The 18417-nt window shown below is 53.5% G+C and overlaps 1 protein-coding gene across 3 annotated transcripts in view; it reads left to right on the forward strand.

Moving 5' to 3' along the window:
* The window catches only part of KIZ (kizuna centrosomal protein), a 119578-nt gene that overhangs the window by 18820 nt on the left and 82341 nt on the right, over window positions 1-18417 (forward strand). Inside the window, exons 2-3 of one of the 3 annotated variants that reach the window (XM_082047597.1) lie at window positions 971-1089; window positions 7555-7660. The exons of 1 other annotated variant lie outside the window; for it this stretch is intronic. The gene's annotated coding sequence lies outside the window, so the exon portion shown is untranslated. The remainder of the gene's footprint in view (window positions 1-970; window positions 1090-7554; window positions 7661-18417) is intronic. One more of the 3 variants, XM_082047598.1, reaches the window with a different exon arrangement.

Below are 18417 nucleotides of genomic sequence, written 5' to 3' on the forward strand. Positions count from 1 at the left end.
GGCTGTGGGGGTGAGCACCTTCCGGCACCCAGCACCGTGGGACAGGTGGTGTGAGCACCTTCCGGCACCCAGCACCGTGGGACAGGTGGTGTGAGCACCTTCCGGCACCCAGCACCGTGGGACAGGTGGTGTGAGCACCTTCCGGCACCCAGCACCGTGGGACAGGTGGTGTGAGCACCTTCCTGGGTCAGGGACAGGTGGGGTGTGTGTGTGAGCACCTTCCCAGCACCGTGGGACAGGCTCACGACAAGGTTATTGGGCCGTATTCTCCTCCATGGCAGCTCCTTCCACCTATTTGCAGCAAGACAAGACTTACGTTCAATATTTACATGTTCTATTTAATGTATGTAAACAAAGACGCGCTGGTAACCCTAACAAAACGCAATTATCGCTTCCTCCCACCTCTGTCTCCAGCGGTTCTTGAGTTTTCGCTGTAACAACGGGAATCAAAAATGTGCAAAATGAAGAGATATATCCTTAATTTATGGGAGTTCTTAAAAGGCTCCTTTAGGTTCAGATTAAACCCTACTGCAGGTTCAAGGGAAAGTTTAAGAATATCAATTTTCCCAGGCTGAAAAGAGCAAGAACACTGCAGCTTGTACGGTGTCCTTTGTTACTGGAATCAATAGCTCTGTTCCCATGATTGGCTGAATAATCACTTTTTATATAATGTTGGTGCACACACAGACTTATCTCTTCCAGACTTTGTTGTTGAACCTGCTGTAAAATATTTTTGATCATTAACAGTTTTTGGCTCTTATCCTTGTTTAATTTTTTCCTGTATCAGAGTCTTGCTCTGAGCTTGCAATGTGGTGATTATTCCCTGCTGCGGCACTGGCACGAACTATAAAAACATTTCAAATTAATGTTTTTCCAAGAAATTGTAAAAAATGTCAACATAACAGTAGCTAAAGGCAGCATCATTTGGGTTTCCTTTTGACTGGGAATGTTTTCAAACCGTCTGTTCCAGAGTGGCCAGCGGTGAGAGGCAGCACGCCCGCCTTCCCAAATCGCCGTGGCTTTGGAAGACACCGCTCAGAACAAAAGCGCCCGAGGGAGAGCCGGTGCCTTCCGCCCTGTGCTGAACAGGTGGGTCGTTCTCGGGTGTTCGTGAGGCCCCCGTTGTTGTTTTCCTGCCCGGCGCTCGCAGCGCGGCTGGGGCCGGGCCGTGCCGAGGTCCCAGCGCCGCAGGACGGCTCTGCGGGTTCCCGGCGGGTAGAGGTGCCGTGGGAGGACGCTCTGCCTGCAGGCTTTTTATTGTCTGTAATGGTTCTGCTGTCTTAATTACGATATTGCAAATTGCCTTGCGAGGACATGATCCCTTCAAGAAGCAGGTAGGACGCGCCTCGGAAAGGCTGGCTAAAAACAAAAGGCTTTTTCCGTTTTGTTTCAGTAATTCGTGCTTATTACCGCTTTGTATTTTAAGCATCGCCTTTTCCACTTGCAAACAGTTGCATTATTAAAAAGAGATTTTCCAGCCGCTAGTAACCTTGGCGGTAGCTGTCAAGGCTAATGGCTTGACATTTCCGATCACCCACGGCTAATCAGCGGGACGTGGCGGCACATGGCGGGGCGCCGTTAGGGACGGCTGCGGCTGCCGGGGCTGCCCCGGCGCGCACACGTGCCAGGAGGAGCGGGGCTCTCGAAGGGAACCGCGTTTCTGCTGGGGAGAGCTCGGAGCCGTCGGGAGCCCCCTGGGCCTGGCCTGGGGGTCTACGGCAGACATCTCGTTCTGCAGGATGCTCTGAGGTCACGATAAGCTAGAGCAAGGACAAGCGTGAGGCGGCCTGCAGCGTGCTGCGGTGCCAGCAGCCAAACCCCCCGTGGGGCATCCCACCCGGGCCTTCTCTGGGGTCACGGGGAACCCCCGGGCAGCCGCTCTGGGTCCCCAAAGGAGCTGCCTGTCCTTCACCAGGACACACCTGTGAAGATGGGGCTCAGGGCTTCTGTGCGGCTTTGCCTTTGTAAGGAGCTTTGCTGCTGCAGAGCATCTCCAAACCACACCGAGCTGGCAGAGAAAGACGTGGGTGAGGTCTCTGCTTATCTGCCCTTAAATCTCGGGATGATTGAAGTATCCAGTCTGAGTGACGGCATGGAGAAGTCAATGTTGTGTGTGGTTCCTCCAGTGCCCACTTAAAGATAATGTGTTTTCATGGACACAGTTCAGCATATAAAAGACAAGTTTCCACCTGGTTACAGCACCTTGGAGTAAATGATGGATGCTAGGACTCTTTTTTTTTTTCCTATTTTTTTTTCTCTTCAGAGACAGAGAAATAAAGTGGTTTAATATGGCTGGCACCTCCAAACTAACCATGTGCTTGACACCCAGCTGAGATCACTAAGGAAAAGGTGCAAGGTGTTTGCAAAGCAAACCTGGTGTCACAAATGAGTCTTTTTGCTGAGTCTGCCCAAACCAGCCCACATGTGAAACGGGGGCTGGATCCACCCGGGACCGTGCAGGTCTCATTTCTAATTGTTGCATCACAGTAACGGTCTGGGGGAGAAATTTGCCTGGGATGTGTTAATTTTCCCTTGGCACTCTTATTGACAAGAATGTTTCAATACTCGTTTTAGCTGGCGTTTAGCAAAGCTGGGAGCACGTCTGTGTGTCCCCAGTGCCTCGGCTCAGTAGCTGCAGCCTGGGAGAAAATGTGGGTTGTTCCTGATCCCCATGACTCCCGGCTCCTGGTGCAGCTTGGGGTGTTCCAGCCTTCCGGGGCTAATGAGGTGTCTGCATTTCAGCACGAACTCGTGGCTTCTTCAGCCAAGCATTTTAAATCCACAACGTGCCTGTTGTTGTGTGCTCTCGGTTCAATCCTGCTCGCTCTGCCGAGCTGCTGCGGCAATTCAATTGTCCCCATATATAGCTTAGTGTTGTATTAGACTTTCAATCTAGCTGTGGTAAAAACGTTGCCCGTGTGTGTGTCATGGCTTTGGACTGCACCTCGTTACCCCAGCAGCGCCCGTTCCGCTCAGCCGTGCCCCAGGCGGTCTCCGTGTTGCTCCGTGGTGCTGCTGAGCTCCGCTGTTCGCCGGCCCCTCTGCTCGTGGAGCCGCGTCTCCCTCTTCTCCGCCTTCTGACAGCGCTTGGGTTCGGGGAAGGAATATGGAGAAAGCACAAACTAAACATCTTTGTTTTCTGGGATTTTTTCCTTATTGGCTTAATTGCAATAACATTTATATCGCATAATATAGTGCAGCAGGGTTGTAATTTTCCTATCATCTAAATTGCAGGCTGAAAATTGTGTTAAGAAAGGACTGTAGAGAATGAATTGCTGCTTTCAAAATGACTACTGTTATCTGACAATGTGACTGGCAAATGGTTACCAAAGGCAGGGTGTGTTTGTGGATGATGTTAGTGAACTCTAGCATGTGTTTCTAACCACATCTCGGCACACACTGAATAATACATTTTTAGCTAAAAGCAACTGTCTCTTCAAACGCGCCTGGGCTCCTTGCAGGCACTTGAAGAAAGGGACATTCAGAATGCCCGATTCTGTGTCTGTTTATTACTGAAGGAAATACAATTAAAAGGGACTTTTGGAATTCCATTTCCCTGTTATTTGTGGATGTTTTTGTCCCTGCGAGGCTGATCAGCCCCACGTGTTAGCAGGCAGCCTGGCTTTGCTGGGCCGGGATTTCACGAGGCTCGATGGGACGCCAAGGGCTGCTCCCCGATAGCCGAGCAGCTGCCCTGGGACGCCGCTCTGCTTGGCACAGGTGAGACCTGGGCTGGAAACGCTGCTTGCACCTTTCCAGAGATTTCTGACCATGGATTTGGATACAAGTAGGATATGGAAGTCGAAACGATAGCAATTCAAAAGGTTTTGACACAGATTAAGTCATGTCTGAATACAGACTGTCAAAATGTTCCTGTGCTCACGGAAGGCATTTCTGGGTGCGGTTGGGATGTTAGTTTTTACGTTTGGCTGCCAGTAGAGGTTTTTGGGTGGTTTTGGGAACAGAAATGAGGCAAAGCTGGCTGTTAGGAAGCACCTCTGGTTCAGAAAGCAGACTGTGGCCGTGCCTTTGATACTCCGTGGCTGTGGGGCTGGCCCGGGATGGTTTGCCGGGACCCCGGGAGGCTGGTCCCCTTGTTCCAGCCCATTTGGGCCTCAGATTTGCATGTTGATCCTGTAGGATCCCGGTGTTGCGGTCCAGGCCATCCCTGGTGGCAATGAAGGGGTTTAGCTGTGGGGTGGTGGGAGCGCTGTGTGACCCGGGAGAACAAAACGCAGACTGTTTGTTGCTGTACGCTCCGATTTGCTTTCAGACTCCTCTGGTTCAGTCAACTGCGATGCTTTGGAGGCCTTAAAGTGCATTAGAGTGCCCACGATCCTGTGCCTTGTCCCGCACCTTCCACGAGTAAACAACCAGTTAATTAACATGATGGGTGGCTTTGTATTCGAATAGCTCTTACTAATTGTTTTGGAAAACACCAGCGTGGTCATACTGGGGATGAATGCGAGCAGCCTGTGAAATTGCCAATTTAATTAGTGGGTTTTGCAAGGGTACAATAAAGTTGCTAAATTAACCTGTCATCTCACTGAATAGTCCAGCTCTGTATATGTAAGCACGTATTATCTGCATCTTGCTTCTGAGCTTCTTTCAGCTGTCAGAAAAAAATCTGATATTCAAGTTTTTTTCTTAATTTTTCTGTACTATTCCACAACCCCGTCAGGGTTTCCTTTTTTGTTTCCTAAAGATGCCAAGCAGGGTTAGTCCAGTGCAAAGCGAACTGCGGGTCTCCACTCATGCTCTGCTTGGGCTGGAAATCAGTTCTGTGAGCGTTACTTTCAGCAAGTATTAAGCTCCTTTTGCCAGATAAAGGGAGTAAACGTTCGGGGAATGAAGCCTTCTGTGTGTATAATTCTGCTACGAAGAGTCCACAAAGGCTTTTGGTTATTTAAACCTTAATTTTTTTTCTTCCTGCCATGACCTCTCTCCGGAAGAACATGTGGCCAGACCCGAAGCCTTGAAGTTTGGAAGCAGCAGGTGAAGAAAGCGATTTGGTGGTCCATGGCACAGTGGCGCCCCGCTGCGGTCCCAGCCAGCGCGCCCTCCTGGAGCCGCTGGGCTGAGGTTCGGGGCTGCGGGAGTGGGGTGCGGGATGAGGAGCCGCTTCCCTCCGGCTTCGCCCAGGCGGCCGAGGAGCCGCGCAGGTGATGCTCCGCGCCGCGCACGGACCCTCCATTTATCGCCATCAAACGCATTAAGCTGGAAGTCAAAGCCCTTTGCTCTTTGCTGGCTGCTAGTCTGGGCCAGAAGACAATCAAACCATAAGGGTCATTTTCTGCATGAGCTAACCTTTTCCTCTCTTATGGTTTGAAGCCTTTGTTGACAATGAGATGCTCAGTGGGAACATTAAATTAACACTTCATATTCGTGGCTGTAAATTTACTGGCAAGCTGAGGAAAAGTCAGGGAAAACAAACACTCCATCATTTCTGCTTCATTTAGCTGCTGAATGGGGACACTCTCACCTGCAGAGAAAAGAGGTCAGGGCAAACAGGGATAATTTTAATCTGACTCTCAGCCTAGTCTTTAGTGGCAGTGGATTGTGTTGCATTCTGTGCTGAAAGTAAAGGTGAGAGCGAGGTGAGAGCAAGAAAATGGATAAGTACCATGTGAAATGCTTAAGAGACCTTGTCGCAGGCAGGCAGGGATGGCTGGGTTGGTTACTACGGAAACTAGCGGGCTAAATACTATTAATTTTGCAAACTACAAAATCGGTTTGCTCTCAGATAATAGCTGCATTAAGATTTCCTTGTGTCAGCCAGGAGATAACACTGGATTCCTCTGCCGAAGGTTTAAAAAACAAGCTGTTTTTCTTTCGCTCTGAGATAATGATGCTTGATGGTGACTTCATCTTTCGAAGTCATGTGTTAAATGTCTCCTGGCTCTTTCCCAGGTCGTGGCGATGGTTTCCAGGGGCTGATGGGCAAATAATGCTCATTTGCTGCAGTGCTGACTAATGTGACAGCGCTTGGCTGTCACCAGCTATTAGTGCCCAAGTTCCCAAAACACTTGGGCTGTCTTAAAACAGGCTGTGCGGGGGGGTTGCCGTGTTCCAGCAGTGGAGTTCATGGATGTTGTACGTTCTGTGACGAGGGTAACGTTAATTATAGAAAGGTGCTCGGAGATCAGGAGGTGGTTGAAACTGTGCGTTTGATCTGCAGCACTTGCACGCGCTTGTGTTGTTGGATGCCTATGTTTCCATCTAAAACCTGTTAGTGAAAGGGTTTAGATATTTGGATTATTTTTGGCAGTCTTCCTTTTCCATCAGGAATCAGGCCCGTACTGAGCATCCCTGCGGACCATGTGGAGCATCCCAGGTGGAGCATCCCTGGGGACCAGGAGGAGCATCCCTGGGGACCAGGAGGAGCATCCCAGGCTGAGCATCCCTGGCGATGCTGCCCTGGAACACCTGGGGATGCATCCCTGGGGACCAGGAGGAGCATCCCTGGGGACCAGGAGGAGCATCCCAGGAGGAGCATCCCTGGGGACCAGGAGGAGCATCCCAGGCGGAGCATCCCTGGGGATGCTGCCCTGGAACACCTGGGGATGCAGCCCTGGGGACCAGGCAGAGCATCCCTGGGGATGCTGCCCTGGAACACCTGGGGATGCAGCCCTGGGGACCAGGCGGAGCAGCCCCAGGGGATCAGCCCCAGGGGCACCGGGAGGGAGGCAGCAAGCAGCAGAGAGGAGGAGATTAAGAAGCTGAGCAAGTGACAAAGTGATAATAGAAAACACTTTCAATAGCCGTAATCCTTGACATGCAAGAACAAATAGGAATGCTTTTGTTCTCGAATTCAGATTAACTTTCCGCTCAGGAGTAAAACTCCAAGTAAGTTGGTGCGCCCACACCTCCTGGCGCCCCACCGAACACCGTGGTTCATTGCCGCTGACCTCCCAAAGTGCTCCCTGCACAGCGGCTGAGGAAACAGCGCAGGTGGCCACGTGGGGCTCAAATGTGAACCACGAAATGGTTTTCGAAATTATCTTTTCTTCCAGTTGGTATTGGGGTGGCTGTTCCTCGGCCGCAGCGTCCCCGGCCTGGCTGCTCGCACCGAGCAGAGCTGGTACATCCGTTAGTACATTTCTGAGTGCGCTTAGGGGAGAGCAGGATGCAACGAGAGGGCTCGGCAAATCAGGCACTTTGTATGGGCACAGGGCTCCTCGGGGCGGTCTGAGGGAAAAGGGACTTGTGTGGAGTGCTGATGTTTTTACGATAATTAGAGATGTTATGGGGAGTAACAGTAAAGAGAACTGCATAAAATAAAAATAGAATCCTTTCAAATACAACTGATTTTTGTCCAAATGGCTTTCTGATAGGATTGCAATGCTATGCCGCAGTGCTACAGACATTTTAATCAGCTTTTCTTGCCTGCCGACAGGCCAGAATAAATGTCTGTTTACCTGTGCTTGGGTGTTTGGAGTGTGAGCAAGGGCTGGAGAGGAAAGGTGCTCCCCGGGTGGCAAAAGGGGGGTGTCTGGGATCTTTAAAGCAACTGGGGAGAGGAGGAGGGTCAATTCACTAGAAATCTCTCTGGAGGTAACCGAGTGCTGCTGGGAACACCGGGCACGGCTTCTCCCGTGGCTGCGAAATAAACAGCGGCAGAAACGGGCTGCGTGCTGCCCGGGAGCAGAGGACGATGCAGGTGGGCCAGGGGACCGCGGGTGCGTGTCCCCAGTGCATAGCCGTGGGTGCGTGTCCCCAGTGTGTGTCCCCGGGTGCGTGTCCCCAGCGCGTGGCCGCGGGTGGGCTCACAGCGGCTCACCCACCCGGGCACACAGCACGAGCTGCTTTGCCTCGGTGAAAATGTGACCGCTTATTGTACTGGCCTCTTAGAAGATAAGGTTGGAACATGCGGTCCTGCAGTTGAGAAGAGAAAATAAAGAGGATCAGACACAGCCCCCGTGCACACATGATAATTTCTAGCCTTGGCTTATCTTGTAGGAATTACAAGATACCGAGTAGGAAATAAATCATAATGTCAGGACTAAATGCTGTTTTCTTTCTTGGTGTGATTTGAGGCATCCCAGTCAAACAGATTTCATTCCCTCCCATAGGATTCTCCCCGTTAATTGAATTATGCCCCGACCAGCAAGTGGGATTCATTCTTTGCGATACAGGGAAATTGCCGTTTGCCGAAACAATGCTTCGCTCCTTTCTCACCTGCACGAACATCCTTCAGGAAAACTATTATGCAGATATCCTTGATTATAGACTATTGTTCCTTTTGATCTCTGGCTTCATTTATCATAATCAACAACAATGTAATACCGCATGAATATTATACAGCGAGTGCACAGATGCATTTGAACTGTCCTCGACAATTGTTTGCTGGCTATTTCCTTAGAACTTCAAAAGAGTGTTTTGGTTCTGTTTAATGAAAGCGCTCTCTGCTGCAGACGGCTAATTGACAGACAGATCCCGCATCAGCGAGTCGCTCGGTGTATCGTGGCATCTTTATTCACTTCTCAGGGTGCGGCGTTCCAGAATATTAATGCTAACGCCCACCAGGAACATGACTTCCTGCTAAACGATGGATCTCAGTAATCTAAAGTGATAGATATTTCTATGCCTAAATTTGTGTGAGATGGTGAGTATTACAGCTGGAGACTGGGACTGTTGGTTCGTAACTACGGCCATAGCTCTTTTGAGTATGTCATGGTTGAGACGGACAAACGACACACTACCTCATGGTTCCATGGCTGGGGAAGGCGGCTCCCAGCCCTGTGCTCCTGGCGATGCGGGACGGCGCCGGAGCCGTCCTGCGGCCACCCGCTCTGGGGACGAAATAGGGGAGGCAAGGGGGGACTTGCGGAGTTTGCACTTGTTAATCTTTCTAATTAACTCTGTAGTGCAACTTCTTAAACTTACTGGAGCGTGTTTCTAATGGAGTTTGAAAAACGAGCTGGCAAACCTGGCAGGGTTGGTAACAAAATCTGTCTCGATCTGCAAGGTGGAGGGATGGTAACTAATCTGATTACAGTAATGCCATTTCTAATTAATTTCCTCGGGGCAGCGGCTGTGGCTCTTGCTGTTCGGAGCGAGCGGGCGCTGTTTGCAGGAGCTGCGGTAATTCGGCAGGAGCGGTGTGCGCCGCGATCCCCGCGGAGAGCGCCCGAGCTCGAGCAGAGCTCGCGTCACCTGCCCCGGAATTGCTGCCTCTGTGAGTCCTGAGCTGGATTTGTTCTTTAGCACGTTCAGGCAGTGAATTTACCAGCCAAGTCTGAAGCGTTATAAGGAGCTTTGAAGCAGAAGCTCTTTCCCGGCTGTGTGGCTCCGGGTCGCGTTCCTCGCCCAGCTCCAGCACCCGCGCTGGGCTCGCGGCCCCGCGCTCTCCCAAAGCACGCGATGCCATTTCATTCCAAGCAGAAAATCGATGCTTACTCTAGCAATGTGAGAACCGAGAGGAAGAAAGCAGAAAAATAATTATTTACTGACTCAGTGGCTAGTTCCGTTTATTAGTTTCACATCTCTTGCAGAGCTAATTACGGTGAATCTCATTAATGCACGGAGTGGGCTGCAGAGTGCCTTTCCCGCGGCTGACGCAGGCTCAGGGCCTCCGTACGCGCGGCTGTCACCAAGAAATCCTGACTTCCCAAGGCGCCAGCTTGGTGCTGGTTGCCGTGGTCCCACGTAGCTTGTGCCGGTGTTCTGTGGTGAAGAGTCAGAGCTTCGCTTGTGCTGTTGGGTGAGTTCTGTGTGCTCCTCTAGCAGTGCACCCTTCCTGAAGAGCAAATCAAGCACCTTCCAGTCGCCCCAGTGTTGCACAGGGGATGAACCCGGGCTGATTTGGCCGCTCGGGGAGCGGGTCTGGCCCCTGGCAGCCCTGGCCAGCTGTTTGGATTCAAACCGAGGTGCCCGTGCCTGCCTGGTGCCGCGTGGCGGGTGCGAGATGGCGCGGCGCTGTGGGACGGCTCTGGGTGCCGCGGCTCCCAGCACGTGCCCACGGCTCCCTTTGATTCCCCACAACAACACCCCTGTTTGGCTGCCAGTCTAGAAACCGCCTTTGGCGAGAGATCTGGCTTTGCCTGGGCCGGGACATGAAGAGCGGCTCCAAGTGAGGAAATGACCTTTTGAGGCTGGATGGGATTATAGTAACAGCCTTTTTGCAGCCTGTACTTTCCAGAACTCAGGCAAACTTTCATTTACGCTCCTTGCCTTGACTGAAGCTTAAGGGCTGGTCGCTGCTCACTCCTCCAGTGCCTTTTGGTGCTGCCAGGGAGAGAAGCCGCTGCAGAAGGGCTGTTGTTTCCTAGCTGTGCAGCGGGTGTGCGATTTACAGTAGGTAGCTTGTTCTCATGTTTTATCTGTTTTGCGATGGCTCCCAAGACTTTGGGCGCTGGAAGCGCTGCATGTTAATGGCAGCAGAGCAGCCATTTCACGAGCAAGGTCTGTTCAGCAAGGAGTGCACTTCGGAAGGAATACAAATTCTTCTGCTGTCAGGTTGTTTTTTTCTTGACCATACAGTAACTTTGTAATTAATCTGGTAGCTGGTTGCCAATTAACAAGCAAAATTGTCTGGGCTGCTGAATGCTTTCCCACTCCCAATATATTCTCTTTTTCTGCGCTGCCTTTCATCTCCGTGGCACCGCTCGAGCCATCTGCCCCTGCGCTCTGGCGTCGCCGCGGCGCCGCGCTCCCTCGCTGCGTCAGAGCCGGGCTCTGCTCGCTTGTGGCTCCGGTTCTCCGGCCTCCCTCTGCTCCTGCTCCTCTCCCCGGGCTGCCTGGCTCCCTGGGGCCCGTTCCCTGCGCCCCAGCCCCGGCTCACCCCCCTCTCCCCTCGCTGCCTTTCCAGGCGCCTCCCGTGCTGCGGTGCTTGAGCTGGGTCTGGTGGTTTCGCTGCTGCTCCACGGGCAGCCTGAGCTCTTGGGGACGTTTCTCTGGTAGGCAGATGGCTGCCGGCTCCGGTGCCGGTTCGGGGGGGGTGAGGAGGAGACTGTCCCCAAAGAGGTGACACGAGCGGATCAGGGGAGTTGTGCCCGGAGAAGGGCTCCCCGCGGCTCGGGCTGAGCTCGGTGCATGAACCACCCTGGTCCCCCCACCGGCCCCCGGGGACACCCCCGAGCCCTCCAGCTCTGCTCTCCGCTTTATCACAGCACCGACAAAAACCCCTCAGCGCGTCTCGTTCAGTTACCTATTTATTCTCTCCATATGTGTCGTGTGTGTCTCTGGCATGTGTATTTATATAAATTCTTATTTGCCAGCTTCATAAAATACCGGTTAGGAGTGGGGCTGGGTGGGGTGACCCAGATGCACAAGAGGAAATGTTTCATATCTCGAGGAGCGCCGTATGTGCCCCCCGGCAGCCCCTCCCGCCCGCCTATCAGATGTAGGGCTTAATGGGCTTAAGAATTAGAGCAGCTGCTTGGTGCAGAATTTATTGACTGCCTGTGCATAACAAGGGGAATTAAAACCCTAATTGGCTGAGCTGCTCCCTGTCAGTTTGAGAATTTTTCCTTCTCTCGTGGCTTGATGTTTCTATCCAGGCTCCTGGGCTCCTCCCTTGCTCTCCCGTTCCCGTTTGCTGGAACCTGCCGGCGTGCAGTGCTGCCCATTGAGGGGTGTGGGCTCACCCAGCTCTGCTCTGACACGGGTGCCCGGCTCTCCGCGGCCAGGCTGGTGTTGCGGGGCTGCTCCCAGGCACCTCGCTGCCCAAACGCTGCGGGACGTCGCTCCCTCGAGGGACAGGGTGTTTGAGGCTGGAAGGACCCGCTTTGCTTTCTAACAGGGCTCCTCCTGGAGCTGGGCTGGGGCGCACACGCGGTGGTGCAGAGGAGGCTTTGGTTAAGTCTGTGGCGTTCCGAGGGCTGTTCTAACGAGGCAGTATTGCAGTCAGATAAGTGCGCACGGCCCCTCCTGCGCCGCGGCAGCCGCGGCTCTGCCGCCCGCTCCAGCCGATGGGGACCAGGGACGCTTCTCCTGCACCTCTGGCCAGCTGAGTGGGCACGGGAACAGCCTCGCTTAAGGCCATGTCTCATTACTACATTAAGTCAACAAGCACTTGAGTATCCGAGGATTTTGATCAAAGCTGGATATTGAAAGGAGGGACAAAGAGCCGCAAACTTATTTGACTTCCACTTATTTCCAGAGCCTGCTGAGCGCGGGCTGTGCTCCCTGCGGGTGAAGCGTGTTCTGGCGGAACAGCCGCCTGTTCCCGTGGAGCCCGGAGCCGGGACAGCCCCCGCACAGTCCCCTCTGGGGACAGGGACCCTCTGCTGCGGCCACGGGGACTGGTGAGCACGTAGGGATGTACTTGGGACCCGCATCGATGCCGTGAGCTTGGGTGCAAACAGTCGGAAGGAAGCAAACCCGTCCTGCTGGTTGCTGCTGGGGTTTTGTTCGGGTCTCTGTAATTCCCGTTTTGTAGCCTGAGGAGCACACTACAGCCGTCTGGATCTTTGTGGCCTTTCGAAACGTGGAGAGTAGAGTTGGAGGTACTTCCCAGGTGAGCCTCAAAGCCCGGGTCCAACGCAGAGTCCTCGCGTGACCCGTTGCTTCAGATGGGCTTTGCCACCTAAATGTGGGGTTTTCAGGCCTTTGCATTGCCCAGTTCCCCCATGGTCAATAGGGACCCGCTTGGTGAGGCTGCGGGGTGGTGCAGGGTGTGGGTACAGCCCCCCGAGCCACGGAGCTGCCAGCGCCGCAGCAAGAGCACTTCGCCTTTTCTACATGGAAATTGTGTCAGTGTCTCACATCCAGTGCAGGCGGGACCGAGGGTTTTACTGCAGCTGGGCTGCCTGTGCTCGCCCCGTATCCTCAGTTCTCTGCACCTAACGATGCTGTAGTAAAGATAAAAGTAATCTACAGTAAATGTATCCTGGGTACCTATTTTGTGATAAAAACACCTCAGTGCAATGAAAATAAAGTGTTAGTGAGTGTCAGTAGTGTCTACAAAGAGGGTACTATCTCTGGAATTGATTTTAGGGCCCCTCCAACAGTCCTCGGCGCTGTTTGCAGGGGGCTGGAGCGCAGCAAGGGCAGCAGCAGCTTTGCTGCCGTGTTCCTTCTCTTGCAGGCGTGTCTGTGGGCATCGGCGCTTGGGGCCGAACGAGACCTGTCGAGTGCTCCCGTAACAGCGCACGAGAAACCGCCGTTGTTAACATCCTGGTAACCCTCTGGAAACCCGAAAGCAGAGACCTGCTTTTGCTGTGGCTGAAAGGGTGTTGAAACCCCTAGAAACCCCAGGTTTCATATGGGAAGTCATGGTGAAGGAAGAGCCGAGCATGGGAATTTGCATTCAAGAGGGAGGAAAATGAGGGATTTGGGCAGAGAATAACTGATAGGTGCTGTGAATTCATTAAAAATAGGCTATAAAAGATACACTACAAGGTTCTGGTGACAGACCAACAAAGCTCTTTCTTCCCCCTCATTGTTTATACTGTCACAGGATCCTCACAATAGCTGATACTTTAGCCTTGTACTCCATGGTTCATTATCTATTATTCTATTTATTAATGCATTCTTGGGTCTTAGTGATGTGATAAACCATCCGTGCTTTTCTTTTATGGTTTAATAGGATTCTTCTAAAACCCCCTCCATGTTTACATAACCTTGCAATTCACAGTTATCTATCATTTATTTCCTACTTTACACACTCCATGGAGCCCGGGCGGGCGCGGGCTGGCCCGGCCACGGTGCTTGCGGGTCCGTGTTCTCCGTAACCAACCTTCCCATCAAGTCCAGCTCGGGGCGTGTTTTGGGAGGGCGAGGGGGTTGGTGCCTGCAGACGTGGGGCGCAAACCCCTGTTTTAGGCAAAGAATGGTGTCCAGAACTCTTTTTTGTGAGAACGGAGGACCAGCATCACTGTGGGGCCGCTCTCCACCTAAATATGACACCGAACCGTTGTTAACAATACCGGGGAACGGGATGCGAGACCTCATTTATGATTTTATTCATAATCCCTTCAAAATGAGTTGGTACCAGTATGTGATAAGTGGATTATGTGTTAGGCCCAAGTAAAGCCAGACACAATTAGTGCTTTAATAAACCGGTTGTATGCATTACTAACAACTAAGTCATAAGGGAATTGGTGTATTTACAAACCCTAATTAGTAGTTTGTTACTGTGATACCAAATTTAAACAAATCTGTAGCATCACTGACCATCTGGGTTAGAAATCTCTGTTTTGAATTTAATTAGGAAATGGTTGTGACAGAAAATTGGTCCTTATTAGTTAGCTAACGATCAGCATTCCCCTAATTGAAATGAAGAACTGGCTGTCGGGTTTGTGAGATGTTTGGGTATGAGCAGAGACAATCAAAAAATCCTCTCTGGCTTCGGACTTTGTGAGCTGCGGCGCCTGATTAAACACCGCCCCCCTCTATTTAACAGCAGCAACGCCAATGGCAGCTATGAGTGTGCATGATAAAAACCCGGCAATTAGAATCAGAAGCGTGCGGTTCCGGTTTGCTTGTCAAAATGCTGTTGCTTTCGGCAGCGGTCGGGAGGAGCTGGGCAGGGAGGGGGCTCCTCGTCCCGCTTTGCCCGGGGAACCCCCAAAACCCACAGCAGTTCTTGATTCATTGTCACTTCCTCCCTTCACTCGAGGTTGTAACGGGATTCCAGGTGAACGTTCCTGACAAGGACCCCCAGCCCGCCCGCTGCTGCTCCGGCTCGGTGCTGGGAACTCTTTGTACATTGGAGCAGACAGGGAAGTTTCTGTAGGGGCTTTAAATCACTTAATGCTGAAAGGAATTCCCAGACGGCTTTATCAGTCACTGCGTAAAATTGTTAGAGATCTCCACCAGCTAATAAATTTGATTTGGGGTTTGTTTTGCTGACATTTGCGCAAACCCTCTGAGAACGATAGTTACTGTATTCCTATACAGTATTTGAATTCGAAATTGAAATGCCTGGTTCCCTCTCCTCTGGGACGGGAAATAAAACTTTGCGATAGAATATGAATGTCGGTTGTTTTTCTTTTTTGAGCCGGTGCATTATTATTTGAGGAGATATAGTGTTTGACAAAACCATTTATTTTGCTTCAAATATTTTATTGAGTAATAAAACTAGTTTACATTGCTGCCACATATGGGGATTTGTGCCTGTTGGTATGTAAGGGAGGTGAGGGAAGCAATGGGTACCGGCCGTGCCGGTTGTCCCTTTACGAGCCCGGTGTCACTGCCCCGAGCCTGCAGCGCCGAGCAAACGCGCCGGTGGAAACGCGGCTGGTAGGGCTGAGCCCCGGCCGGGGCTGCCGAAAAAGAAAGGCAATGTTGTTTTCTGGGCTGATTTCCACCCCCCTCCCCAGCACTCACAAATTCACCATGAATGACCCCTTTTCATGGGTGTTCCCGTTCGGAATGGGGGAGAAGCAGCGTTTCTCCTCCAGCAAAGGCTGCATCAGCGGGTCCCTCCCAGCGCGTCGCTGCTGGGGTTCAGCGAGGCCGGTTGTTTGGCTCCTTCCTTGGGCTCCTGCCTGGCACGTCCCGGTCAGAGCCGCTCGTGTGTGCTGGGCCGACGCGGGCTGTCCCGGTGCCGCTCCGGGACACCCGGGTCAGAGCCGCTCGTGTGTGCTGGGCCGACACGGGCTGTCCCGGTGCCGCTCCGGGACACCCGGGTCAGAGCCGCTCGTGTGTGCTGGGCCGACACGGGCTGTCCCGGTGCCGCTCGGGGACGCCCGGGTCAGAGCCGCTCGTGTGTGCTGGGCCGACACGGGCTGTCCCGGTGCCGCTCCGGGACGCCCGGGTCAGAGCCGCTCGTGTGTGCTGGGCCGACACGGGCTGTCCCGGTGCCGCTCGGGGACGCCCGGGTCAGAGCCGCTCGTGTGTGCTGGGCCGACACGGGCTGTCCCGGTGCCGCTCGGGGACGCCCGGGTCAGAGCCGCTCGTGTTTGCTGGGCTGACACGGGCTGTCCCGGTGCCGCTCGGGGACGCCCGGGTCAGAGCCGCTCGTGTGTGCTGGGCTGACACGGGCTGTCCCGGTGCCGCTCGGGGACACCCGGGTCAGAGCCGCTCGTGTGTGCTGGGCCGACACGGGCTGTCCCGGTGCCGCTCGGGGCCGGCAGCAGGAGCGGCTCTGCCCAGGTACCAGCTGCAGCGGGAGCCAGCAGCTCCCGAGCAGAGATTTTGCGGCACTTTGCGGCTTTATCACGTTGTTTTACAGAAAGATGCTGCTTGAAGGGGTTGGCGTGAGTCGCCAGGCCCGAGTTCGGCTGTTTAAAGCAATCCGAGTGTCCTTTCCTTGAGCCGCGCGAGTCCGTGCAGATGTGCTCGTGCAGATGTGCTCGTGCAGATGTGCTGCTGTAGCTCCGCACGGCGGTGCCGCCGCTGCTCTCGCGGCCCCGTTCTGGGCACAGCCTGGCCCTCGCGTGTCCCCACTGTCACCACCGTGTCACCTTTCCTCACACCTTGGGCTCAACCCCGATAACGTGACATGTCGTTGTCCTGCCCGTTGTCGCTCGTGCTGTTTATTTCTGGGAGCTGCGTTCAGACACTCTGGGGAACGCACGTGTGTTTCTGCTAATGACGAGTCCAGCCACAAATGCCGCTCAAGTCATTTCAGTGTTCCTGTTGTATACGCTCAGCCTCGTTTTTAGGTTGATAATCTAGCTTAGTAAACTAGCGTTTGCTTCAAAGTTGGTTTAGCTTGCCGTATAATGCACAAATACGGGCCAATAGGGCTATGCCATCTGGGCAGCCGCTCATCCTTTTTGGTGGGTTTTGTTGCTTTGTTTGTTTTCCCTGTTTTAAGAGCGTTCCTCCAAGTGGGAGGTTTGGAATTGCTTCCTCGGCTGGCACCCTGGCGATGCCGTGCCCTCGGTACCTCCCTGCCCATGGAGGCGGCCGGGGGCCCGTCCTGGCGCTGGGGACGCGTCCCGGCGCCGGGGGCTGTGGCGGTTGTACCGGCGGGCGCAGGGACCCGCGGCTCACCAGGAGATGGATGGAGGCGCAGCTTTCCCTCAGCTCATCATTAGTCCTCGCTCTGGAAAGGCTGAGCGATTCCTACCCGGTAAATTATGTGCCATTCCTCAAAAAAGTGGGTTAAATAAATGGGGCTAGAGCATGTCTTTTTTGCTCTTAGCTTTCGCGTATTGATTTGGACATATTTTCAGGCTGAGAGGAATCAATTCTTGGGTAGATGGGCAGAATAAAACAATTTCCGGCAAACTCTTTAAACGACCTGTCATTAATTTGCCTTTTGGCGGTGCGGTTTGGGGCGCTCGGCGCCTCGGGGCGCTGGAGCCTGCGGGGTCCCCCGGGGCTGCGCGGCTAATGAATGCGCTGTGTTTGCTCATCTTTACACAGTCACTTATTACCGCTAATTGGGAGGGACAGTTCAAACAAGCGCAGAGGAGCAGTTGTGCCGCGCGTGCCGTGGGTGCAAAGCAGCGCCGGGAGGCCCCGGCGGGCAGGGGTGGCCGGAGCCAGCGGGGAGAAGGTGGTGGGCTCCAGGGCTGGGGGGTGCCGTGGTCCTTTGCTCCCCCTTGGCTGCTGCCTTGTTTTGAGAAACAGGGGCGGGTTTGAGTCGATGTTCCTCATTTCAGTTTTGCCTTTTTTTTTTCTTTAAATGTAAAAACAACGGTTGCCAAAGTGAAACTGAAAGGCTCGTTTTTTTTCTCTGGATAATTCCTCTCCCTTGTGAAAAACCCAGCCCACAGTGTCTCCTGTTTGTAATGCAGGAAGACAGAGATTAAGTGCATCTGCAGCCCGATTTTAAATATGCTCCAAAGGCGTATTGTACACACGTTGTCACTGAAGAGGATAAACCTAAGGAAACAATCTTCCTGGAAGAAGTTCGCATCTACTGCTGCTGGAGCCCCGGCAGAACCCTCCATGTGTGGCTTGAATTGTGAGCGCCGGGGAGAGGCATGTGAGCCGCAGCCGCGCTCAAAGGCCGCTCTAAGCACAACAGATAACCAGAGAATTTTTTCTTTTGCATGTGTGGCGAAGATAAATCGAGTTTGTTTTGCAGCCTATTCTGTTTTAGATTTCCTGTGTCATAACAGAATGAATTTGTTGTTCATTGATACCTTAATGTATAGGTTGTTGGGGATTTTTTTTTTCTTTTCCCGAGGAGGAAAACAATGTCCCCTTCACTTTTGCATGAATGAATTCATTTATTCCCCGCAGCCTCCGGAAGTCATTTATTTCTGCCCGCGGCAGCTGCGGGGTCTGTTTGTGTCGGCGGCTGTGGGCGCCGGGCCAGCCCGTCCTCGCGCTCCCCAGCCCGTGCTCCCGCTCCCCAGCCCGTGCTCCCGCTCCCCAGCCCGTCCTCGCGCTCCCCAGCCCGTGCTCCCGCTCCCCAGCCCGTGCTCCCGCTCCCCAGCCCGTGCTCCCGCTCCCCAGCGCCATCCTCGCGCTCCCCAGCCCGTGCTCCCGCTCCCCAGCGCCGCTGTTCGGAGGGGCTGGTGAGCCAAGGGCACGCTGGGTGTCGGAGAGGCCGGCGACGCGCTGACCCCG

The sequence above is a fragment of the Streptopelia decaocto genome (genome assembly GCF_964273445.1).
Source record: "Streptopelia decaocto genome assembly, chromosome: 3".
Lineage (NCBI taxonomy): Eukaryota > Metazoa > Chordata > Aves > Columbiformes > Columbidae > Streptopelia > Streptopelia decaocto.